This window comes from Ovis aries, chromosome 1, assembly GCF_016772045.2.
Source record: "Ovis aries strain OAR_USU_Benz2616 breed Rambouillet chromosome 1, ARS-UI_Ramb_v3.0, whole genome shotgun sequence".
NCBI lineage: Eukaryota > Metazoa > Chordata > Mammalia > Artiodactyla > Bovidae > Ovis > Ovis aries.
Window position 1 is genome coordinate 252,948,064 of NC_056054.1, and position 27,935 is coordinate 252,975,998.

At 39.3% G+C, this 27,935-nt stretch overlaps 1 long non-coding RNA gene across 2 annotated transcripts; it reads left to right on the plus strand.

The window, feature by feature from the left end:
• The first annotated feature begins 53 nt into the window (after window positions 1–53).
• Window positions 54–27,935, plus strand: LOC121817339 (uncharacterized). 2 transcript variants are annotated; one of them, XR_006057174.2, is made up of 3 exons: window positions 54–649; window positions 1,201–1,355; window positions 4,384–27,935. It is a non-coding gene; the product is annotated as an uncharacterized LOC121817339 (long non-coding RNA). The 2 variants fall into 2 exon arrangements; XR_009595560.1 differs by having other exon boundaries at window positions 54–1,355; window positions 4,384–5,328.

Sequence of the window (27,935 nt, forward strand, 5' to 3'; positions counted from 1 at the left end):
GACGCGAGGGCGGTCTTCGCCGCTCTGGGATTGGGCGAGCCCTCCTGTCAATCAATTGCTGTGCTAGGTGTGGAGCTGAGGCTGCTCGGTGGAGAGGGAGTGAGAGAGACAGAAGCGCCCTGCCAGTTTCTGGGTTTTGTTGCTTCTGTGTCTCTGGCTGATTATTCTGGGGCCTTCCTCCTCAGCGCCACAGGAGATTCCACAACAGAACTGACTGCTTTCCGAGTTAAGCCCCGACTGCTCTGGGAGCTTCCTTCTGGTTTCTGCACCTGAAGAAGGTCTTACCAGCGGAAAGTTCTTAGGGACGGGAGCGAAAATGAGAAGCAAACAAAAAGGCCTGAACGTAGAGTCCTGAGAGAAAAATGTAAGACGTGTCCTTAACTTGAACCGCAAACCAAAATAAGCTGAGTCTGAGGGCCTTCGAAGCGCCCTGGTGCGTGGATAGCTTCCATTCTTGGTTGCCGTAGCCTTGCTGTGAGGACAGTGACTTTCGGTGACAGGTCTGTTCTTTCTTAGCTGCCCAGCCCCAGACACCTGCCATCAGTAAGTTGGTTCTCCCCACGCCGGAGCCTCAGACCCCATCACCTGCCTCTTCCTCCCCAGCCATCTCTGTGGCTCTGCGTAGGCGTTTGCCGCCCAGGGAAGCCTGGTAAGTGCACAGGTGTTTTCCCCATCCAGCTGCTGAAAGAGCCAGACTTTTTGCGACTCCATGGATCTGAAGCCCACCAGGTTCCTCTCTCCATGGAATTTGCCAGGCAAGAATCCTGGAGCTTTTTGCCATTTCCTAGGGATACAACCAGCGTCTCCTGCACTGGCAAGGGGATTCTTTACCACCTGGGGAGACCTCCCTACCCCTACATGATTTCAAATCAGAAATCATGTCAGTCAGTACTGTTTTTCCCCAGTACCTAGCACATGGTAGTGTTAGGCACTTAGTCCTGTCTGACGCTTTGCGACCCCATGGACTGTAACACATGGAATTGTCCAGGCAAGAATACTGGGGTGGGTTACCATTTCCTTCTCCAGGGGATCTTGGACCCAGGGATCGAACCCAAGTCTCCCACTTTGCAGGCAGATTCTAGCACATGGTAGATCATCAGTAAGTATTGTTTAAGGCATTAGTACAGCTTCAATCCCCAATTTCATTCATTTATGCTTTTCTGTATTTAACTTCAGAATTATTCATTTGTATCCTAATAGAGGAATATGGTTCACTTGCCATATATATGATCACACGGTCAAGCATAAATCACCTGTGGCCCCTTCCTGGCCTCAAGTTGAGAGGGCAAGTGGACCAGGAAAATCTGGGCAGCAACTCCATCTGTATCCTGTAATTAGGATCTAAAGTTAATAATGTAAGTGGATTTTGGATTTATTCTAAGGATCTAAATACCTTTGTATATTTTATCATGGCTGCTATGGACTGAATTGTGTCCCCTCTCAAAATTCCTGTGTTGATGCTCTGACCCCCCAGTGTGACTGTATTTGGAGACAAGGCCTTTCAGAGATAATTTAGGTTAACTGAGGTGATAAGAGTGGGGCCCTAATCCTATAGAATTAGTGTCCTTTATAAGAAGTGACGGCAGAGACGTAGACACTGTCTTGCTGTCTGTCCTCACAACTAAAAGACACAGTGAGAAAGCAGCCGTGTGCAAACCAGGAAGAGAGTGTTCACCAGAAACTAACCATGCTGGCATCCGGACGTGGGACTTCCAATCTCCAAAACCGTGAGAAGTTTAATTGTTGTTTAAGCCACCCAGTCTATGGCATTTTGTTACAGCAGCCCACACTATTGTTATAGCTCTGTCTAACAATAGTTTTATTTGTTGATACATCTTATAAAGTTTATGGATTGAGATATTTAATTCATTTTTGAAGCTGTATAAACCCATTGTCCAGAGGTTGAAACTATTTCTCCAAAATAGTTTCACACAACAAACTGTTAGGTACACCTGGCTCATAACAAACTTAGCTACACCTGGCTCAGTTCAGCTTTAGCTTTTTAACATGTGATGGGATTAGGAGAATGTGAATACAAACATAACAGGTAAAATAGTCCTTGCTATCAGGCAGCTTAAACCACTTCCATAAATGGGGAAAATAAACCCAGAAAAAAAATATGCTGAAGTCGTTTAATTTTAGATTTTATTTTGTAAGGGATTATGTATTTTGAATGGGTCAATGATCTGAACAGACTGTGAGATTTTGATCCAGATCTCTTAACTACTACTGTGTGCCATCTGTTTAAGTAATAAAAGAAGGAAGAGAATTTTTTCATAAAAGGATTTTAGTTTCCTGTAAATACATGTTTTCCTTTTAACTTTTCTTTAAATGTTCCCTCATCACCCTATTCTTACCAGGAACTCAAGAAAGAAAGAAAGAAAGAAAGAAAGAAAAACTCAAAAAATACAAGAGAAAGAGAAGGAATTGAAGAATAAAAATAAGGAGACAGAAATGAGAGGAAAGCATTGGGGTAGATAGACAGGAAGTCATGTATGGAATTGCTCAATAGTGTACTTAGACGTATGGAGCCCATGTTTGTAAGGGGTGGGTGTTGTCCCAGAGACCTTTCACACTGTCTCCCCAACTTCCAAATAGAAACATGTGCTTGACTTCTTCTTCCTCTCTTTTAGCAGAACTCAAACCAAAAATGGGAATCAACCCTGCTAATTAGTTCTGAGTGGACTAGCCAGAATCAGGCAACAATATTTAGGTCAAAACTTATGACCTATGGACTAGGAATGGGGTTTCAGCTACAGGTAGCTAATCAATCTAGGATAAGAACATATAGGTAGTTCACTTGATTCATCCCAGAGGAAAGAATTTGAGAAGACAAGGAAAGGAAAAATGAGCCTCCGTGTCTCAAGACCTTTCCCAGGAAACTATTGAGGACTTGTAGTTAGAAATGATTAGAGAGAATGATCTGGTTTAATATCACTGTAAGGACTACATAGGACAAAACAAACAAAAACAAAATCCTACCTACTAAATCAGTAAGAAGTCACTAATCACAGGCTTGACTGTGAAGTGTAGAAATTAGTGAACCCTGGTAACTAAATTCACTTTCTGGGTTGAGTATTATTACTCTTTTATGGGAATTAAACAAAAATTTATTGAGTTCAATCTGTGTTAAGCACTACAATACATACCAGAGAACTAAAAATCAGTCTTAAAGGAGCTCCATCCAATGTCAGAGAATGAAATTTAAACTGATACTTATTATTTGTATAGTAAATACAGCAATAGATGTCTACAGGGAGACATTAGGCCACAATGCGAGGGGAGGTGTGTGTGTGATCAGGCTAGTCAAGGTAAATAAGTAGGCAAAGAAGAGAAGGGCTTTTTACATAGAGGGGCCTCCATAAAAATTTTTTTTTAGTTTTTTAAAAAAGGAAGTACACAACAGAATATTGCTAGAGCAAAAGATGACAAAGTGTAAGCAAGAGTGGGTTATGCAAGTTAAGGGCCTTTGTTTTATACTATAGGCAATGAGAAGACATCAAAGGGTTTTCTTAACAGCACTTTAAACTGTCATTCTGTTGCTTTCTGGCCTCCACTGTTTCTGATGAGAAGCTAGCTGTAATTCTTATCATTGTTTTTCTGTAGGTCAGGCTGCTTTTAAGATTTGTTTCTTTATCTTAGTTTATCAACAGTTACACTATGTTTCTAGGTGTGGTTTTCTTTGTATTTATGCTGCTGGGGGGGTTCACTTATTTCCCTGGATGTGTGGATTGCTGGTTATTGTATCTTTTTACTGAATTTGGAAGACTCTTGGCCAGCATTTCTTCAAGTATTTTTTTCTGCCTGTTCTCTCTTTCTCTGTGACTACACTTACATTTATGCTAAATTTCTTACTCCTTAGTACAGGTCATTCCAAGATCTGTTCATTTTTTTTCAAATCTTTTTGTTTCTTTGCTTCAATTTGCATAATTTCTATTGAGAGCCAGTAATTCCCAGAAAATCTGAATGTTAACATTTTCCCCAAAACACAAACACCCTACAAATGGCTGTGGGTTCCTTTGGGGTATTGTCCAAAGGCATGTTAGTCAAGAGAACAGAAATCAAAAGATATTACAACAGAGAACTTACCACTGGGTGTTGATGGACTGGAAAAGCAAAAAAAGAATACTGAAGTAGCCCAGATGTGGTAACTACAGAGAGCAGCTATCACCTCTAACCTAGCAAGATACTGGCTGGCATAGGAAAAATGTAGTTTGTAGAGTCTGAGCCATAGCATCACATAGGAACGTTATAGATGAGTGTATCTGAAGTTAAGATAGCTCAATAACAGTAACTTAATAACCAGTAACATATCAACATTTGTTTGTGCTAAATTAGTAAAACCTTCCCAGACTGGATCCAAATTAATGCTACCTTATGCAGTTTTACAGACTTGTACTCTTGCCTGGAAAATCCCATGGACGGAGGAGCCTGGAAGGCTGCAGTCAACAGGGTCGCGAAGAGTCAGACACGACTGAACGACTTCACTTTCACTTTTATGCACTGGAGAAGGAAATGGCAACCCACTCCAGTGTTCTTGCCTGGAGAATCCCAGGGGCAGGGGATCCTGGTGGGCTGCTGTCTCTGGGTTGACAGAGTTGGACACAACTGAAGCACCAGCAGCTCTTTTGAAAAGAATCCAGTACACGAAGTTGTCAGTTTTCTGCTGTACTGTGATTACCGTTAGTGTCTTTTCCAGGAGTAAGGAGTACCTTTGCTGCAGCTCACACATGTACTTGCTACAAAATCATAAACAAGGGCAGGTTTGGAAGAGACCGGCATAACTGAGGATGAGTAGACCCTCCTGCAGCATTCAGTCTCACACCATACGACACAAAATGGCATAGACTAAGTAGAGCCGGCAGGAATCCATGTTCTCCCTACCTCCATTTCCTATGCATTGCCTAATATGGCCAGGGCAAGGAGAAGACAGTTTCCTCTCCTAAGGTAGGATGACCACCATTGCCAGTGAAAAACCAACTCCTTTCCTTTGTTGCCTCTTTCTTGCTTCACCTCCAGCTACTTTACCCAGCCCAATCATCTCTAGTTCCCTAATGCAAACAGATGACAAAAACAGGGCTTGGTATTCAGCATTTCATCTTACAGAGTTCTGAATATTGAAGGATTTTTGTTGAACACTTATAGAACACTGGACATGAACATTTTTTCTAACTTCTTAATCTTTAGGACTGCTGAATTTCCACTGGAAAGGAGTCATTTCTTCAAGTCTTATGTTCTTTAGTGCTAAAAACTGACATTCTCTACCACCTTTTATTATTTATAATAAATAATTTATAATAAAAATTACCTTTTATTGTTAACAGCAAAGAGACCAGACTCATGATATTCCACATAATTTAATATTTAGAAGACTAGAATAAATTTTTCTACATCTGCATATATTATATATAGCACTCTGTCAGTTATACAACACACAAAAAAACATTTATAGGTGAACATTAAAATGGCAGTGTACCTATTAGTAACTGAACATTAACAAGATAACAATCAAGTATTCATTTAATGGGAGAGTCTAGTATTTCCTGATAATCCTGCCTTCTTAAATTCCTCCAGTAAAGTTTATAGCCAGCAAGGACAAAAACACTAATCATAATGATTACCCCTCCAAAGACATCATAGACACTAGGAAATATATGTAACACTAGAAGCTGCAACACCATTGCTACCACAATCTCCAGATGTTGTACTGTGCTGACCAAAGCTGGATGGAATTTGTCTAAGGCATAATAAACTCCCAAGAAGGCTGCAGTAGAACAAATGCATATAGCAATTAGATAACTCCAGGTTTCTCCATCTAATGGGATGATGGGTTCTTGAAGAACAAACATAGTAGATATTCCCCAGACTGTTCCAGTCCAACCAAATGTAAACAGTGCAGTCCACATGCTGATCTTCTCTTTAATGGATCTGTATACTATCATGGAAAGAGCAGTGGTTAGTCCAGCCATCACAGTCATAGTGTACCCAAAGGCTTCTTTCCAGGCATTTAACAAAGAATTATCTTCATCAACAATGTTGGGGATCATGACAAGACAAACACCTAAGATGCTGCAAACAACTGTAGCCATGTCAACATAAGCCATTTTCTCATCTACAAGTAAAAAAGCCAAAATGGCACTGAAGACAGTGGTTGTGGCTCTCCACATAGTGGTCCCATTGCTGGGAGGAACTATTGAAAATGATGTATAAGCACAGGTGATAGAGATGACATTGCATACACCATAAAAGAAAAGTCGCAGTCTGTATCCACTTGGTCCAAAGGGTGCTTCCTGGTAGTAACACACAACTAACACAGATAAGACCTGCAAAACAGAACGGATAAAAATCAGTTCTAGAGATGGAACTTTGGAACGGTCAGAAACAAGCCTAGTGATAAGAGCTACACATCCATGAGCCAAAGCAGATCCAAACAGCACTATCCACATTTTTCTGGATTGAAAAATATTTTTTTCTGCAAAGCTTTGGAACTGTCCAATCTCATTGGTCACTGGGTCTTCTGTTGGAGGACAGGTATCCATGGTTCCAAAGAAGGTTCTTCCTTTTCTTTTCATTTCACTGAGCAGGCCTTTCTTTGGATTTTCTTCCATAAAACTTCCATAGTCTTCATTGATTTCTTCATATCCACCATCCCCAGGCTGAGGATAATGAGATGTATATTTCACCATTACTGTGTTTGGATGTATTTTCACCCGTTTTTTAACTGGATATTTTTTGGAGGGAGAAGTATCCATTTCTCCAGGCAATCAAGTCTATTTAAGAAGGAAAAAAAGACAAATGTTCATGTTCATCAGTTGAATTATAGCTTTAAATTCCATTATAATCTCATGCATCAATTCAATAATAGAAAGCAGAGGTTGTAACAGGAGTTTTTTTTTTTTTTCCTAAAGTAATAGGAAGAGATGATCTGACAATATGCCTTATCATTATACAAGCTCCGGTGAAATTGTCTATCCTTTTTTCACTCTCATCCTAAGTCAGCCCCAGTTTCTCATCGTGATTATTCTTTGTCTCATTAAACTGTATTTCTTTAAATAATAAATAACTGATTTTTTCCATTTTTTCATTCCTACCTCTCTATCAACCCAGTAAGATAGAAAAATAAATAACAAGGTAGATCAAACCTTTCCTTCTGATTGTGTCCATTTGTCTATAAATTAAGTCCAAATTCTTTTGTATAATCACTTCTGTATGATACCAAAACTAGTATTATGAATTATCATGATTTTTTAAACATTTATTCTGGATTCCCATACATCTTCAGATATATGGAATACTGAAAGTAGAAAATAAAATTTTGATTTTATGACATTCATGCACTGTTGCTATATACAAATTTTCTGATGAGCAACTGGGCAATAGGTTTAAGATTCTAACTGAAACTACCCTTCAATTCAGCAATATCACATCTAAGATTTTACCCTAAAGAGATGAACACAAGATGCTTTTTACCTTATGTGTTTTTTAAGAAAGGAAAAAAGAGTACATATTTATATCTGTTTATATAATATAAAAAGTACAACATAAAGGAATTATGGAAACATACAAAGGAAACTAATAATCATTGAGGTGAGACAGGAAATAATAGAAAGAAAACATTTTGTATACTTTTTAATATATTATTTGAATCATAATTGTTGAAATTTTTTTTTAAGTTCATCTGGTATTGAGAAAAGAGAGCACATAAAAAGGTTGGGAAAATGTATGAACAGGAGACTTCATTGTAGCGCACCAGAATGACCCTCCTACTACACTATGCATCTGTTTAAAATAATAATGCTGATCTTTACTGATGTAGAAAGATGTCCATGTTGTATGAAGGATTTGCCATGGTGTTGGCATATAGTAAAATCTCAAAGAATATTAATAAATCCAGCTTCCTTTCACCTATAATTAACTCTTTTGAAACACTGGGTGTCTTCTACAATGTTATTCTTTCTTTGAGACCAGTATTTGTTCATTCAGTTCTCTTTAGTTCTTTCCCCTTTCCCCAAGAACAATTTGCTATTTCCTTCCCAATGATTTCTTCCCCCCAAAACAAAAAAATTTAAAAAGGAAACCTTTTATTTTTTGTCTTCATGACATATTTCCCTTGTTCATTGCCAAAAACTCATCAGTTCCAGGATCTTAAACCACGGTCCAGAAATCAAATCCCATTTTGTTCTTTAACACCATCTGGATAAACCAACTGTTCCTATTTATTCGTTTCTCTTCTAAATAGCACTACCTTCAGCTGGAAGAATTATTTTAAAAACCACCACCTGTGCCTCCAAGCCCTTCAGTTCCTGGCCTGGATCTCCAACTTGCAGTCCTTCATGCATAATGCTATTAAACTAATCTGGATGTTCTCTTTTTTTTAACTTTTATCAGGATATTTCCACTTTGAATCATTACTTTAGCTTTAGTCACAAACTGAATTAATAATCTTGGTCTCCCAAATAGATTTTCTGTCCCTAAATTCCTCATTTATGTTTGAAATACCACCATCTTTGTAGTTCCCCAAGCTAGAAACCAAGGAATACTCAAATTATTCTTTCTGCCATCACACTCCATTTGGTCATCAATTTTATTGTTTTTGTCTCTGAAATATTTTTCTGACTTTTCCTTTCTCCTCCAATTTATTTTACCTTTTGAATCTGGATCAGATTTTTGTGAATTCCCATCTAGCATATTGCAACAGCATCCTAACTAGTCCCCTTGAATCCTAGTCCTTCTTTTCTAAAATCCAACTATATTATGCTACTGTCACATTAATATCTTTAAAAGATTCAAACAAAACAAAAAACTTCCCTCAAGCTTTCCCCTTTCAAGAACATACACTATTTCCTACCAACTACCTCACTGAGTCTCAATTCCTCTGCCTAGCTCTCAAGATCCTGCCTAGCCTTGCCCCTGTCAATACTTAGCTCCTTAACACAGAGACTTCACTCCAGTGTTCTCCCTGTCCTGACACCCCACATTGCATATTTCTCTTAAGTCTTTATTCCTACTAGTTTCCCCTCTGCTCCCACTTTATAAACTGTTCATCTTTTAAGAAGGCCCAGTCCAAATCCTGCCTTTTAGAAACAAGCCTTCCCTGACCACTCTAGTCACTTTTTTTTCTTCCTTATTTAACATCTGCAATAGTTCTAATTTTTGTAATCTCATCACTTTGTTATTTACTTGTCTCAACTCAGTGGAATTTTATCTGCAGTCATTGTATCCAAATTTGCTGTTAAATAGCCTTTCCTTGTTAGTCAGCAAGTATCTTAATGACATTTCATAACTTCATATTTGCTTAAAATTGTTAAAATTGTGGTTTATATCCATCAAAGCTTTTCCCTTCCCACTGCAGCCAGATTTCTAGTCCCAGGAGCATGAATAGGGGAAGGACACATTCTGCTGTTTTACTCCTGAGAGAAAGGAGCTAGGCTCCAGCTTCTCCGGTGTATTGGCACAGGGAGGAAGGGAAAGGACACATATCTCAGACATTGGTTGCTGCTGTGTGATGGCTTTTGGATGTATAAACTTGGCTAGGCTGAACTACATTCCCGAGTTATTTAATCTAACACTAATCTATGTGCTGCTATGAAGGTTTTTACAGATGTGGCAGAAGTTCCTAATCAGCTGACTTTAAGTTAATAAAAGAAAGACTATCCTGGGTGAAGTGAAGTGAAAGTCATTCAGCTGTGTCTGACTCTTTGCAACCCCATGGACTGTAGCCCATCAGGCTCCTCTGTCCACAGGATTTCCCAGGCAAGAATACTGGAGTGGGTTAACCTCTGACCTAAACAAGTAAGCTCATTCAAAAAGAGGTTAGGCTTTCCATGAGCTCAGAAATTCCAAATAGTTCATGCCATTAGGGTTCCAGGCTTCTCATGACCTTCCTTCCTTACTACCTGTGGACAAGAAGCTTTGGCCTGTTCTCATGGTTTCCAACCAGAGAAGGCAATGGCACCCCACTCCAGTACTCTTGCCTGGAAAATCCCATGGGCAGAGGAGCCTGGTAGGCTGCAGTCCATGGGGTCTCGAAGAGTCAGACGTGACTGAGCAAGGGTCAGACACGACTGAGCGACTTCACTTTCACTTTTCACTTTCATCCATTGGAGAAGGAAATGGCAACCCACTCCAGTGTTCTTGTCTGGAGAATCCCAGGGATGGGTGAGCCTGGCAGGCTGCCTTCTATGGGGTCACACAGAGTTGGACACGACTGAAGTGACTTAGCAGCAGCAGCATGGTTTCCAACATGCTCCTGATCTTTTCTTTCTGATTGCCTGCCCTACAGACCACAGACTTCATTATCCAGCCCTGACAATTACATTAGCCAATTCCTTATAATAAATATCCTACTGGTTCTGTGTCTCAGGTTGCACCCTGACTCTAATACAAGGTGAAATTCTGTCTTTGGTTGTTGTCTTTGTTTCTGTACTAACTCTAAAAGGCCACTGATAGTCTCTAGGTTGTAGACATCCAAATGCATGCTATCTTGCATCAATTATTTAGTCTCCCCAGTGCACAAATCCTTGATGTAGGCTGCTATGGGCCACAGGTTTTTGCTGTTTGGGTTCTCTTGCCTGTTGGGAAGTTCTCTTAGTGAGGCACCAACAGCATTCACTTGACCCCAGGAAAGTCATATATCCTTACCACTTCAGTGAGTATTATATCAGCTACTCACCACTCCCCACTTCTCTCCAATCTTACTTCTCTTTGCTCAAGCAAGTAAAGAGCAAATTAAATGTGCTGTCTAAGCAGACTTTCAGTTGGAGGAAGAAAGCACACCCAATTGTTGTAAATAATAATTTGGTAACCTTCACCCTCAGTAGATTTTAAAGGGGAATATCCCTCTCCCATCCCAAATAGGAAAAAGCACACACTGTTCTTGGACCAAGGACCCATAACAGATACGATCCCTTTGACAGACTGTATTTTCCAAAGAGAGCCACCAATCTAGTATCTCCCATACTACATGTCTAGTTTTTTTTTAATGTGAGTTTGACATTATTAAATAGAGAAGTAGGGTCTATGCTCCTTCCCTTTAAAAGTAGCCCCACTTTTGTGACTATTTCACCAGTAGCGTATGGCAGAAGTGACCTGTTGTAAATTCTGAGATTAAGTCATAAATATAACTATGCCTTCCTAGCTGCAACACTTGTGCTTGGAGCTCTGAGCTACCAGGTCAGTAGTCTTACTGCTCAGAAGCCACCATGCTGTGAATAAGCTCAAACGAGCCATGTAAAGAAACCACATGGAGAGGTCCTAAGACTGAACAAAGAGAAATTCCTGGTCAGCCCCCAGGTGCTTCAGCCCCCTGCTGTTCCAAGTCCAGCCACTCATCTGACTTTAAGTGTATATAAGACCCTGAGTCAGAATTGCCCTTCCAAGGTATTTCCAAATTCCTGATCTTAGAAACCATGACAGATAGTAAAATGAGTATTGTCATTTTAAGCCACTAAAGCTTTGGAGTGACTTGTTACCTGCAATAGATAGCTGGAACACCCTATTTCCTTTCCCAGGATTTTAAGGAATGGGAAGGAGGAATGGTCTTAATAATAGCTTAAAGGCCCCTTATATTTGGACCAAATTGATTGGCTTTTGAAAGTCAGACATTTTGTCCCTTGTTGTGAGATCCTGGATTCTAATTCTGAGGTAAGAGGAAAGTTTTTTGTTTTGTTTTCAAATAAGTATAGTTGATTCACAATCTGTTAGTTTCTGGTGTACAGCAAAATAATTTTATTATATATATGTATATACATATATATGCACATGTATAAAACTGAATCACTTTGAGATATATATATATATCTCAGAGGTTAAAGCATCTGCCTGCAATGTGGGAGACCTGGGTTCGATCCCTGGGTTGGGAAGATCCCCTGGAGAAGGAAATGGCAACCCACTCCAGTATTCTTGCCTGGAGAATCCCATGGACGGAGGAGCTTGGTGGGCTACAGTCCACGGGTCACAAAGAGTTGGACACGACTGAGCGACTTCACTTTCACTTTCACTTTCATACATACATATATATGAATGAAGAAGAAAATTTTATTCAACATCCTGTTAGGCACAGATTAGTGTATTTAGTCCTAGTCCAACTGCATATTTTAAAGTATTATTTGAACTCTGTCATCTTTTTCATTTCTGTCACTGGATTAGTTTATACCTAATATCTTCCAGGTATATCTCAACACCTTTAATATTATATTGTATCCCACTGATGCAGAAGTCAGTCTTATACTAAAGATTTTGAGTTTTGTTTTGTTTTGTTTTTTTGCTGCACAATTCAACATGTGAGATCTTCCCTTACCAGGGATCAAACCTATGCCTCCTGCATTGGGAGCATGGAGCCTTAGCAACTGGACCACCAGGGAAGTCTCAAGATCTTATTCATTCTCTCTAGTTTTCCTTTAATTTCAGGCTCTGTGAGTATAATTCTTGAAGAGAATCTGGAATCCTGACTAGTACTTACATTTGTACACATTTAAGTCATTCAACCTGTTAACATTTCAGTAAATAATGAGGTACCATGTCCCCAGCACCACTCCAGGCTCTATAAATAGAAAGATAAATAAAACTAGTCGAAGAGATAGCAAGCAATTCAAATTTAATATTTTTAAAAGTCAGTAATGCAAGTAACTACTTGAATACAGGAAAGGGCACATACAAAAGGCATCTAAACCCAAACACAGAGGATCTTTGCAGATTTCCAGGTGGAAAGGATGCCTGAACTAGGGCTTTAAGCATATGTAACCTATAAAGAAAAAAAGAGGAGAAAGGGAAAAACCTAAAATTTTTTTCTAGAGATAAACAATTTAGGAGTCAGAAATGCTGATTTTGAGTTCTAGCTCTGCCACCAAATAGAGCAATAATTATGTCTATTTTAAGATAAAGAGTTTTAGATGATAATTGTTGGGATCTTTCAACTCAACTCTCTTCAAAATCAGTTTGTCAGTTTAGTGATTTCACATATCTAGTGTTTTGGTATCCCTCCCATGAGGGATCACATGCAATTCAATAATCACAGCTTTCTACTACCTGCTCTCAGTTATTCTGACCAATGTGCCAACTCAGCTTCTCCTCCTTCTTTACAGAGATGAGGAATCTGAACTAATTTCATGGCTCCAGGGCCCCTGACTTTATATGGGGATGTCCCCCTCCCAGGCAGAAATGTCCATTTCAGCTGTGTAAAGCAACTGGCCTGAGCAGAAGGAATGTGAAACAACAGGACCAGAAGACTAGCCTCCCCAGCTACAAATGTATCAACTTGAAATGCTGGGCATAAATGGATTAAAAGGATACATAGTTGGTGTCTGCTAGAACAATGGGCACAATTCAAGCCTGAAAACAGTATTTGTATCCAAAAGAGGTCCTTTCCTATGCTACATCCCACAACATGAGGCCCAAGATCACTTCTGTCCTAAAGCTGAAAATATTAACACTCATCCCTATCATTTTAGTGGGAATCCTTAGACATAACCCTTATGGTGCCTAAGGCAAATGGCACTTGGTAATAAGAACTTCTTTCTTTAGTTTCCAGACTAACCCCTAAAATAGTAAAAAGTCTTAGATATAAAGCTAGCTAGTGCAACTTGATTATAAGATAGTGATTTAAATGTAAGCATTGATGTGATATTTGACACTCATGAGTCAGGCTGGCTTTGAACTAAATATTTATCAGAAACTGATTGGTTACTACCTTATACCTGAGAAGCCAAGTCCTGAGAAACCTTATTACCCTGGTACCCTTGGACAGTCTTGCCCATGAATGAAAATAAAAAGACCATACCTAACTGGTCACCTGAAAGGGAAGACCCAACAACCATCTTTCCAGGATATTGTGAGACATCACGATATGCATAGGATCTGTGCTATTAAACATACCTTCTGAGACCTACTGAGAGAAGCCATTCTCCCTCCAAACTGATGAAAAAGGGGACCATATTCTGATGCTCCAAAGGCTGTGAGCATGAGTCTATCCATCCTTGTGCTGAACCCTGCCTAACATAACCTTTAACACCCCTCTTTGAATTCTCTCTCTTCTCCACTGCAACCCATGAGGATCAGAAGAATTAGAGGCATCATTTAAGTCTGCTTGTATTTTATTAAGACTCTGTGAGTCTATATCTTTTTGTAAAGGCCTACTGTTTTAGTGGGAAAAGAATCTCCTTTTAAGCTCCAACCTCTGGAACTAGAAAATTAGTTCTTAAATAAACTAACAAAGTAGAATTTGAAAGACAAGAATGATAAGTGAGAAATAACAGTAGAAAGTAAAGAACATGCCCTTTCTTAAACCAGTCACACTTAGGAAGTGAGGGATTTACCATGAAGAAGTAAATGTCTGCCCTTCTTAGAAGATGTGATAATATTCACATTGCGTGTTAAGTAGTAAATTATCAAAATGAAATGTCTATAAACAAATCATGAAACTGAACACTTTTATGAAGATGTAAATGGTGGGCTGCAAGAAAAGTTAATTGTATAAGATTTCAAATACTCAGATTATAAAAGAACCAACATAAGCAAATTCAACTAAAGGAGGGAAAAAGAAAAGACATACAACCTAAGAGTCTCCTATGGTAAACCAACTGAATCTCTTGTTGTTGTGTCTAGTCACTAAGTCCCATTCAACTCTTTCAAACCCCACAGACTGCAGCACACCAGGCTTTCCTGTCCTTCACTACCTCCTAGAGTTTGCTCAAACTCAAGTCCCTTGAGTCTGTGATGCCATACAACCATCTCATCCTCTGTTGCCCCCTTCTCCTTCCCAAAATCTTTCCCAGCATCAGGGTCTTTTCCATTGAGTTGACTCTTCACATCAAGTGGCCAAAGTATTGGAGTTTCAGCTTCAGCATCAGTATTTCCAATGAATATTCAGGACTGATTCCTTTAGGATTGACTGGTTAGTTCTCCTTGCTGTCCAAGGGACTCTCAAGAGCCTTCTGCAGCACCACAATTTGAAGGCATCAATTCACTGGCACTCAGCCTTCTTTATGGTCCAATTCTCACATCCATACATGACTACTGGAAAAACCATAACTTTGACTATACAGATCTTTGTTAGAAAAGTAATGTCTGCTTTTTAAGACACTCTCTAGGTTTGCATAATTTTTCTTCTAGGAATCAAGATCTTTTAATTTTATGGCTTATAGTCATGTAGAAATTTTCTTGGAGCCCAAGAAAAAAAAATCTGCCACTGTTTACACTTTTTCCCTATCTATTTGCCATGAAGTGATAGGTCTGGAAGCCATGATCTTTGTTTTTTGAATGTTGAATTTTAAGCCAGCTTTTTCACTCTCCTCTTTCAGTTTCATCAAGAGGATCTTTAGTTCCTTTCCGCTTTCTGCCGTTAGGGCGGTATCATCTGCATATCTGAGGTTATTGATATTTCTCCCAGCAATCTTGATTCCACCTTGTGATTCATCCAGCCTGGCATTTAGCATGATGTACTCTACATTTAAGTTAAATAAGCAGAGTGACAATATATGGCCTTGATGTACTCCTTTCCCAATTTTGAACCAGTCCATTATTCCATGTCCGGTTCTAATTGTTGCTACCTGCATACAGGTTTTTCCTCTCAGGAGGTAGGTAAGGTAGCCTGGTATTTCCTTCTCTTTAAGAATTTTCCACAGTTTATTGTGATCCACACAGTTGAAGGCTTTAGTGTTGTCAATGAAGCAGAAGTAGATGTTTTTCTGGAAGTCCCTTGCTTTTCCTATGATCCAACAGATGTTGGCAATTTGATGTCTAGTTCCTCTACCTTCTTTAAATCCAGCTTGTATACCTAGAAGTTCTCAGTTCGTGTACTGTTGCAGCCTATCTTGAAGGATTTTGAACATTATTTGCTAGCATGCAAAATGGGCACACTGAATCTCTATAAAAATATAGAAAGAAATTTCAAAGAACCTGGACAGAATCATTCTAACTCAAATATATTACTTAGGACAGATCCCTGGGCCAGGAAGATCTCCTGGAGGAGGAAATGGCATCCCATTCCAATGTGCTTTGTTTTTTCTTTCAAACTTTAAACTTTTTATTTTGTATTGGGCTATAACTGATTAACAGTTGTGGCAGTTTCAGGTGAACAGTGAAGGGACTCAGCCATACGTATATATGTATCCATTCTCTCCCAAACCCCCATCCCATCCAAGCTGACACATAACATTGCGTAGAGCTCCATGTTCCTTGTTGGTTATCTATTTTGAATATAGCAGTGTATATGTGACCTTCCCAAACTCCCTAACTATCCCTTCCCCACTGGCAACCATAAGTTTGTTTTCTAAGTCTGTGAGTCTTTCTGTTTTGTAAGCAAGTTCATTTGTATCATTTATTTTTAGATTCCACATACAAGGAATGTCATACAATATTTCTCCTTCTTTATCTGACTTATTTCACTCAGTATGACACTCTCTAGGTCCATCCATGTTTCTGCAAATGGCATTATTTCATTCGTTTTAATGGCTGAGGAATATTCCATTGTACATATGTACTACATTTTCTGTATCCATTCCTCTGTCGATGGACATTTAGTTTGCTTCTATGACTTGGCTATTGTAAACAGTGCTGTCATGAATATTGGGGTCCTTGCATCCTTTCAGATCATGCTTTTCTCTGGATATATGCTCAGGAGTAGGATCGCAAGGTCATATGGTAGCTCTATTTCTAGTTTTTTTAAGGAACCTCCATCCTGTTCTCCGTAATGGCTGTATTAATTTACATTCCCAACAACAGTGTAAGAGGGTTCCTTTCTCTCCACACCCTCTCCAGCATTTGTTTGTGAATTTTTAAATGATAGACGTTCTGACTGATGTGAGGTGTCTCACTGTAGTTTTGATTTACATTTCTCTAATAACTAGCAGTGTTGAACATCTTTTCATATGACTGTTGGTCATCTGTATATTCTCTTTGGAGAAATGTCTGTTTGGATCTTCTGCCCATTTTTTGAGTGGATTGCTTGTTTTGATGATGTTAAGCATCATTTAAGTGTTTGTAAATTTTGGAGACTAACCCCTTATCGGTCATATTATTTGCAAATATTTTCTCCCAATCTGTGGGTTGTATTCTCATCTTGTTTATTGTTTTCCTTTGCTGTGCAAAAGTTGCTGAGCTTAAGTAGGTCTCATTTGTTTATTTTTGTTCCTATCTCCATTATTCTGGGAGATGGATCAAAAAAGATGTTGCTGTGATTTGTCAGAGTTCTGCCTATGTTTTCCTCTAGAAGTTTTATAGTGCTGGTCTCACATTTAGCTATTTAATCCATATTGAGCTTATTTTTATGTCACCCCAATATTCTTGCCTGAAACGTCCCATACACAGAGGAGCCTAGCATGCTACAGTTCCTAGGGTCACAAAGAATCAGACACGACTAAGCAACTGAGCATTGAGTACTGACTATATATAATGGCTGAAACTGCAATTAAAATATTAATAGCACTCATATTGCATCAGATTATTGCCTGACAAACAACAGTGCATCTACATCAATCTGAGAAAAGCATAAAATAAGGCATGTTATCAATTTCTCCTTTGTAGCACTTAGATTAAAGCATACTTGCAATAGCTATCAGAAAGAGACTAAGAAGACAAGATCTTGATTTAGCCAGAGAACATGACAACTTTTTCAGCTCTAATGGAAACAATCAGAATTAGCATAAAAGCAAGAATGGGAAAACATAGAAAAAAGAAAGGCACAACTGATGACTCTAAAATCCAGTGAAAACAAGGAAATATGGAACAAGTCAATAATAATACTGTCAGTAGACAGCCATGTTGATATTTACATTTGTACAGACAGTGTGCTAAACACTAAACATGGGTCAACTCAGCTTTGAGAGAAAATGAAATCTTAGGAGACTGTGGAGTGGGACAGCATTGGGGAAGGGTGGAAAACAACCCCCCCCTGCAAAATGGAGAAAACTAATGGCCCACCTCACTGTGAACAGAAAGAACTTAAAGGTGCTCACTTTAGAAAGACTAAGTTGGCACATATTGTTGAACACCCTCTATGTGAAGGGCACCAGGTAGTCCATGTGGAGCAGGTCAGTAGCTTCTATTGTTGAAGAGAATTTGTCCCAGAGTTTTGTCTGGAACTTTGTCACATGTCACCCCAAATTAGTCTCTCCTCTCTGCTCTCCTGTCACCCTTTCCTCTTCCCAATCTACTCACTCTTTTCCCATCTTACCTTCTCAGCTTTACTCCTGCCACCCACAGATACAACCTGGTCTGACGTTCTAGCCCAGAAGTAACTACCACTTGTTCATGCAAATGGTTTCAGGAAAAAAATTATTTTATTGCCTAAAAGGACAAGCCATTATCACTGTCAGAGTCACATTCCGCTTCCATAACAGAATAAACTATTTTCATTTTCCTGAAATCATAAGTTCTCTGACAGGGTACAGGAGTGAGGATGATAAAATATCTATGCAGAAAGTTGGATAAAAGCCTCAGTCATGTGAGCACCCCTGACATTAGAGCCCCACCCTAAAAACTAGCCTCTTACCATCCAGACCAAAATGTATACATATCACTACTCTGGGTCTTTTTCCTGTTCTATCTGGTACTTAGACCCTGCCTCCTTTTGCCATTTTATTCTTTGTGTATGACATTGTTCAGTTTTAAAAAGCAGTGGATCCTCAGTATGTCTTTGCGGAAAGAGGGACAACCTAAGTGCCCCAACAGATGAATGGACAAAGAAAATACAGTATATCCATACAATTGAATATTACTTGTCCAAAAAAGGAATGAAGTTTCAATACATGCTACATCATGGATGAACCTTGAAGACAGTCGGCTAACTGAAATAAGCCATACCCAAAAGGACAACTACTGCATAATTCCACTTATATGTGGTATTTAGAATAGGCACATTTCTAAAAAGAAGAAAATCAATTTGAGATTCCTGGGGGGTGGGGGAAGAGGGAATGGCAGTTATGGCTACAAGGTTTCTGTTTTGGGTAATCAAAAAATTTTGGAAATAGATAGTGGTGGTGGTTGTACAATATTGCGAATGTAATTAATGTCATTGAGTTGAACATTTTAAAAGTGTTAAAATGGTAGATTTTGCTTTATTTCTGTTTTAACCCAATTTTTTTTAATAGGAGAAAAAAGAAAAGAGAGGTGTGTGTGTGTTGGGGGGTGTTGTGATTCCTCCAGTTGGGGGATAAAGGAAGGCAATGATAGGCATTGATATTTTTAAAAACCTCCTCAGTGATCCTAATGTATAATTTTCTTGTGCAAGAACCACTCAACCAAATTATCTAGGGACCCTTCTGGCTTTAAGATTTAATGAATCGATGGCTACTGCATGATTGAGGAAGATGGAGATTTTTTTTTTTTTAAGTGGTCATTGAAGCCAGATTTTCTGACTTGAGTCTAAGTTATAGAACTTATTAAATATGTGACCTTGGGTACTTACTTAACCTCTTCTGAAATTACAAGAAGATTCTGCTCATAGGGTAGAATAAAAATATTAAATCACTTAATAATACAAAACACCTAGAATATGGCACCTAGCAATTGCTCAATAAATTTAGTTCTTTTTCCACATGAGTCCATCTGCCTGGAATGACATGGTCCTCCCCTTTTCTGCTCTTGTCTACCTGTAGAGCTCACATTTGTGCTTCAGTGGTTTGCTCAAGTGTTACTTCCTTCTTTGCAAAGTCTTAACTGGTCTCTCCAATCTTTGTGCACCATTATCTCTGGCACATACTGGCATGAAGCAAATGTCTGTTGGATGGATTTCAAAACCGAGAAGTGGAAGACATGGAAAAGAATGAGGAATGATGTTGACTACTGACATCTCTATAGGATCTTATAGACCCACTTCTGCTCTCTTACATCACTGTTCAATCAATGGCAGGTAACTGAAAACCTACAGTTTCCCATGATCATTCAAACTAAAGACTGTTCAGAAGAATTCTCCCTGTCTTCCGCCTTTACCCTCTTTACTAGTCAGAGTTCTCCAGAGAAACAAAATTAATATGATGTGTATATATATAGTTATAAGAAAAGAATAATTTTAAGGAATTGGCTTATCCAATTATGCAGCCTGGCAAATCTAAAATCTTCAGAATACCCCAGCAGGCTGCAGATCCAGGAAACAGTTGCAGTTTAAGTCCAAAAGAGTCTGCTGGCAGAATTCCCTTCTCCTCAGGAGCTGTCAGGTTTTTTCTATTAAGGCCTTCAGCTGATTGGCTGAGGCCCACCCTTATTATGGAGAGCAATCTGCTTTACTCAAATCCACCGATTTAAATGTAACTCTTATCAAAAAGGAGAAGGCAATGGCAACCCACTCCAGTACTCTTGCCTGGAATATCCCATGGACGGAGATGCCTGGTAGGCTACAGTCCCTGGAGTCGTGAAGAGTCTGACGTGACTGAAGTGACTTAGCAGCAGCAGCAGCAGCTGCTTATCAAAAAACACCCTTGCAGAAACACCAGCATCATCTTTTTTTTTAAATTAATTTGTTTTAATTGGAAGCTAATTACTTTATAATATTATAGTGGTTTTTGCCATACATTGACATGAATCAACCATGGGTGTACATGTGTTCCCCATCCTGAAGCCCCCTCTCACCTCCCTCCCCATCCCATCCCTCAGGGTCATTGCAGTGCACCAGCCCTGAGTGCCCTGTCTCATGCATCGAACCTGGACTGGCAATCTATTTCACATATGGTAATATGTATGTTTCAATGCTTTCTTTCAAATCATCCCACCCTCGTCTTCTCTCACGGAGTCCAAAAGTCTTTTCTTTATCTCTATGTCTCTTTTGCTGTCTCGCATATAGGGTCATTATTACCATCTTTCTAAATTCCATATATATGCATTAATATACTGTATGGGTGTTTTTCTTTCTGACTTACTTCACTCTGTATAATACACTCCAGTTTCATCGACCTCATTAGAACTGATTCAAATGCATTCTTTTTAATAGCTGAGTAATATTTCATGTGTGTATGTACCACAGCTTTCTTATCCATTCATCTGCCAATGGACATCTAGGTTGCTTCCATGTCCTAGCTATTGTAAACAGTATCACCATCATCTTTGACCAGCCAAGCTGACACATAAAATTAACTATCACAGTCTCAACCATTGTTTGTCCTTTATATGCACAAAAGTTCTGGCCTTTGCAAACTGCAGGAAATTCTCTGAATATGTCATGCTCTCTCATGATTCTCAATTTTTATATATGCTGTTCCTTCTTTATGGATTACTCTTTTCCTACTTTTTCACCTGGTAAATTCCTGCTTATTTTTTAAGGCTCATCTCTGGAGATCTTCCCTAGGCCCACTTCCCACCCCCAGTCTGAGTTAGATGCCCACCAAACTGCGTCAATCATAGAATGTATTGAATACATTGAATTATAACTGTATTTTTGTCTTTCTCTTCTGCTAGACCTGTGAGGGTTTTTAACCCCACAGGTATTAAAATTAGATAATACTGATTTTTATGTTTGCAGCACCTAGCTCAGTGCTTGGCATGAGATAGGTGTTTAGTAACTGTTTGTTGAATGAATGAATGAGTGAATGAATGGACTATTTTTAATGAAGCAAATTTTGTTAAGTAGAAAATATAAGTAACACGCGTGCATGCATGCTAAGTTGCTTCAGTTGTGTCCATCTCTTTGTGACCCTATGGACTGTAGCCCACCAGGCTCCTCTGTCCATGGGATTCTCCAGGCAAGAATACTGGAGTGGGTTGCAGTGCCCTCCTCCAGAGGATCTTCTCAACCCAGGGTCAAACCCATATATCCTATGGTTCCTGACTTGCAGGTAGATTATTTACCACTGGGCCACCAGGGAAGCCCATAAGTAACATAAACAAATGGATTTAAATGGCAAGTAACTCAAATAAGGGGCCTTATCATTAAAGTGCTTTAAAGTCCTTAATAACATTTCGAGAATGATAAAACATCAAGGTGAGAAGTTTGCCTATTAAGAGAATGTGTGTATTTAGCATCTCTGCCTCTATTTCTGCTGCTAGGTCTCCCATATTTTCTTTAATATTAAATTCTCCAGGCATAACTAGAGCTGTCCCTTAAATAATGTGTATCTACTTTTCTTAATTAAACCATTATTAGCCAGTTAGGAAGGATGTAGAGATACATATCTTTTAGCACCACCAGATTGAACTTCAGTTGCTATCTCCCTGCTTTCCAGAATATGTCTCACAGTTTGGCCCAGTCAAGTAAATCCCACCAACGAGACCACAGGAGTTCCTTAACAGAGTTCCCTGGACTTGCTCAGGACAAGCTTCACTTAGAAGCTGTTCACCACCATCAGATCTTTAAAAAAAAAAAACACCACATTTTGTTTATTCCTATTTCAAAAGCAACATATTTATTGTAGAAAATGAGAAATGTGAGAAAGCAAAGAAAATGAAAACAACTCATAATCCTACCACCCAGAGATAACTACTGACCCTCCCAGACTTTTTTCTATTTATGAACATTTTTTCCCCAATGTAATGCAATATAAATACTCATACATATCCAACTCTTTGTGGCCCAATGGACTGTAGCCCTCCAGGCTCCTGTGTCCATAGGATTTCCCAGGCAAAAATACTGGAGCAAGCTGCCATTTCCTACTCCAGGAGATCTTCCCGACCCAGGGATCAAACCCCGGCCTCCTGCATCTCCTGTCGCCTGCATTCATAGGTGAGTTTTTTACCACTGGGCTTCCCTTGTGGCTTTGCTGGTAAAGAATCCGCCTGCAATGCAGGAAATCTGGGTTTGAACCCCGGGTTGAGAAGATCCCCTGGCGAAGAGAAAAGCTACCCACTCCAGTATTCTGGCCTGGAAAATTCCATGGACAGTCCATGGGGTCACAAAGAGTTGGACACAACTGAGCAACTTTCGCTCACTTCACTTTCACTTTACCACTAATGCCACCTGGGAACAAAAGTGGTATCAAACACTATATCCTATTTTATAACTTCCCCCTTACTTATCAATACATTGTAAACATTTTTCTATGTCATTAAATATCATTTTTAATGGCCAGTTACTATGTACCCAATATTGGGTTCTGAACACAATAGGTCAGTCATTAACTTCAGCTTTATGACAGCTGAAAGGTAAATGAGATGACCAACTGCTGCTGATCTTTTATGCAGGGATAGATCTATAACCATCCCAGGAAAAGGCACAGATAACAATGTTGAAGTTTTCTCGCTGAGTATAAATGAGGAAACAGTTTTTGATGGCCAGGGGAAGATTGTGAAAGAATAAATAGGAGATAAGTCAAGAGGATTCATGTTTCTCTCTTTGTTCCCTGTACAAATGTCATCTATGGAGAGAAACTGACTGAGACAAGTAGTGAAATAAAGTGTCTTCATTCATTTTTTGTGTTTATTTAGGATCAATACACTGTTTGGTTTTGAAAAACTTTGAGGTAACCATCCAACTAGAGTTAAAGGAAAAATGAAACCACAGGAAATATCAAGCACAGACACTTCCAAGCATCTGGGAAGTACTCTTTTGGATTGCTTGGTCCTGATACAGTTCTAGGTTCTCTAATTATAAGGATATGTTTATTTAGCCTCTATTCTGTGGCAGGCATATACTAAGAACTTTACCATTTAAAGGTCAAGTAAGTTCTGTGAAGTAGGTTATAATCTCTATTCTGTACATAAGGAAATAGGTTCTGAGAGATTGGATAATTTGCCAGTTAGTGGGTGACATAACTAGTTAATGCTAGAGACAAGATTCATATCAAGGTCTGCCTTCCAAAGCCCTTTCCTCTATGTTACTCTATTAAGTAACCATTCATGGTAGGCAGAGTAATGCCCCCCACCTCATCCTAACTGCCAAAACATTACCTTATATGACAAAGGGGAATTAAGGTTGCCGATGGAGTTAAAGTTGTTAATCAATTGACCTTAAAATAGGGAGAGCATCCTGGATTATCTAATCGGGCCCATTGTAATCACAAGTGTCCTTAAAAGTGGAAGACAGAGACAGAGAAGATGTGTCAACAGAGGCAAAGTCAGAGTGATGCAATGTGAGGACTCAGCCTGCTGTTGCTAACACTGGAGATAGAAGGCAATCATGAACCAAGAGATATGGGCAGCCTCCAGAAGCTAGAAAAGGCAAGGAAGTGAATCCTTCCCTAGAACATCCAGAAAGGGATATACCCTGCCAACACCTGGGTTAAGCCCAGTGACACCTGAACTGGACCTCTGACTCACAGAACTGCCAGATAATAAATTTATGTTGTTTTAAGCCACCGAGTTTGTGGTACTTTGTTACAGCAGCAAACAGGAAACTCATATACCATCATTTTGTGGATATCTAAAGATCAGATTTGTATTCTTAGAGAGAAGACCCACACACTTAGTTGTTGTTGTTCAGTTGCTACTTCCTGCATGTAAATCCATGATTTTCCCCAGAAAAGAATTCTTAAGATCTAGAAAAGTGTTGGAGGAGACTACAAAGTTCTGGGTCAAGTGACATGGACAAGATTATTTTAACCTGAGATAGAAAAATATCTACTATCTATTTACTACTATGGCTTGCTTACTCCTGTGATCCTGTTTGAGACATCTGCTTTTAAGAACCTCATGGATCATCTAGGGAAAAAAGTGAATTATGAAACACCTCTCAAGGGCTGAGTAGACTGCCTTGTTGGATGTAGTCATTAAATACTGAGTCAGAACTTAGGCTGGATACCACAGATAGGACTTTGGAGTAATAAACAGTGCTGGACAACAGGTCTACCAATTCTCGAGGCAGAAGATCTGAACCTGAATTCTACTTCTATTACTTTCTACCTGTGCATTTATAGTGTAATCTTTCTAAACATCCATTTTTTTCATCAAGATGGGCTGATATTACCAGCTTGGAAAGGTTTTTAATAAGGACTTAATAAAAAGATAGATCTAAAGCATCTAGAACAAGGAATTCCCTGGTGGTGCAGTGGATAGGAATCTGCCTGCCAATGCAGGGACATGAGTTCAATCCCTGGTCCAGGAAGATTCCACATGCCGCAGAGCAACTGAGCCTATGCACCACAATTACTGAGCCTGTGCTCTAGAGCCAGTAAGCCACAAATACTGAGCCTGCATGCTGCAACTGGTGAAGCCCATTTGCATAGAGCCTGTGCTCTGGTGATAAGAGAAGCCACCACAGTGAGAAGCCCATGCACTGCAACTAGAGAAAGCTGGCACACAGCAACAAAGACCTTTCACAACCAGAAACAAACAAATTTTTTTTAAGCATCTAGAACAATACCTGGCACATAGCAGCCAATAACTATTAGCTTACTTCCTTCATGTTACTGAAATGTTGTAAAGGTTTTTTTTTTTTTTTTACCAGCAGAGAGGAAATGCTTGTTTTCCTCTATGATCTGTTTTTATTGCAAGAAGGCTTACATATAGTTTATAAATTTCTAGATTAGTAACTTTTTTTAAAGGATGTAAACATTCATTCTAGGAAATGTGCCTGGAGGCCCATATTGAAATCTGCTCCTCCATCCCTTCCAATGATTTCAGAGGCTTCTGATCCCTTGTGTTGTACCTCTTACTGATTCAAAGAGCTAGAGTGATTTTTGTTATCTGTAACTACACCCTGCCAGATACACAGACGCACTGTGTATTACACCATGTGATATGTAAAACTGAATCCTGTCAGTCAAGGAACCTCTTCTGCTCATTCTGCTTTTAACAACATAGATGCTAACAAAGCATTAATGTTTTAGAATTTATGGAAGACTATTCACTCATACATAATGCCAATCTAATGAACCAAAGGCTGAAGATAATGCTGGTGATCCCTTCCAATAATCTTAAATTGCCATTAACTCTTTACTTGGTGAGACAGGGTGGTGAACAACAATAATTCATGGTAGACAATTACCTAACATTTTGTTCCTCATGTAGTTATTTTTGGGGGGAAATGGCCTACAATTTATCAAGAAAGCTAGAACAGATTTTTGAAAGGATCAACCAGGATTGGTATGGAGTAATAATAACATAAGATTTTCATAAAGAGAGGTAGACAGCACTTTGAGCTCCTACTGAAGAAATACATGTTAATTGTGGCAAATAAGAATTTAGGACTGCTAATTAGGACAGAATCCAAAAAATTCCTTCAATTCATCTTCCACTGTTGTTAGAAACCTTTGAAATTTAATGTGGACTACTTAATAATTCTCTGTAAATGAAATTATCAAAATGAGTTTCTTACAACTTCCTTACACATTCTGTCTACTCTGTCAACCACTTCACAAATCTTCTTGTAGGCCCAGCTAGCAAATTTCAGGCAAGTATTAAAAGTTACTCAATCCTCTGATGTTTTAAAAAGCGCTATTTCTGAGAGGACTCAGAGACACAGAGAAGTCAGAAGTCATCACAGTATGACTCCATCTCCTCCCACATCCATGCTAGGCAGGACTTGTCAGTACATCTCAAGTTTTCTGGGTTGTGCACAGCCCAATGTAGCTCCTTTAATCTGCCATGTCCACTTTGTCAACAGATCCAGGCACTATTTAAAGGGAACTTGCCAAGTCACAATCTCCTTTGTAGCCTGTAAGTTCCATGAAAGCAAGAGAGTTCTCATCCATATTTGTATTCATAGCACACAAAACACATTGAACAAATGCAGGTTGAACAAAAATACTCAGTTCTGAACTACCTTCTGTAGCTGCTCTTTGAACTCTGTCCTAGTCTGCTATCAGTATTCACAGGCTCTGATGTTCAGTCTCCCATTTCTCTCCTGGTTTCACCTTTGAGATTGTCCTCATACTGTTATCTTTGCCACTTGGCTAGAGTTCTGACTTTCTGTGTTAGAAATATTGGTTCCAGATCCCTGAGGAACCCTTCTCCTGGTAGCCAAAAGGTTGGGGACCACTGGTCTCAGTGATCTAAGAAGTACTGCGCTCTGCTGGGCTATGAGAAAGCTAGAGCAAGGCCGGAGGATGTTGCTGGGCTGTGTCAGTCTGGGTTATAGAGAGGAGACAATTACAGCTAAAGGGCTTGGAGATAAGGTGAGGTGGGGAGAGAGATCTAGCAGGGTGGATATGAGAGCAGGAGAGGTAGGAAGGAGAAGTGGAGAGATGCACCAAACAGGAAGCCTAGCACTCGTTTGACCTGGAGATTCAGCTAACAGTTCTAGGGCAGAAAGTTAGGAAAGAGACAGCTAGGGGCTGTCAGCTGTGTAGGAGCTGCCAGGAGTCAACTCTGGGAGGGGAAAAGACTGAGAAAAAAGAAATAATTAAATGTAGAGGTGCAAAATGTGGGAAAGAGAAAGGGGTGAAAGAGGGGAGGTAAGGATGAGAGCTATCAGTCTGGTTGTGTGTGCTAAGTCTCTTCAGTCATGTCCAACTCTTTGTGACCCCCATGGACTATAGCCCGCCAGGCTCTTCTGTGAATGGGATTTCCCAAGTAAGAATACTGGAGTGGGTTCCCATTTCCTCCGCCAGATCAGTCTGGTTAGAGCTGGGCTAAACATTCTATTTTGCCCATCAGCTTGGAAATTCTGGGCATTCAGTTGCTGTGTAGGCAAAATTGAAGTGAGAAGATTGTCTCTTCTGTACTGAAATGACTTGGGTAGATTCTAATGAACTGTGTATATCAGGAAAGGGAAAGGTTAACTGAGATTAACCTGAAAAACAGCCTCATGTGGCAGTTTTCAAACAAGCAGGTTGACTTGGCTTGTGTGAAGGTGATGATGCCTGATCTGGAAAAGAGCAATATATGTTGTACCATTTTAAAATCCATTCTGGCACACTGTGATGAATGTGTCAGCTGGCAACTAAGAACTTGCTGAAATGCAAAGTCTCTCACCATTTATAATCGACACTCCCCTTCTAGGAAAGAGCCGGTCTCATCTCTGAAGCAGTGGACTTATCAATTTGCATAAAATCTGCCATTCTCAATGAACACGTATTTATCATCTACCACTTACTTTCCTACTGTCTTTAAAAAAAATAATAAAAAACAAAACAGAA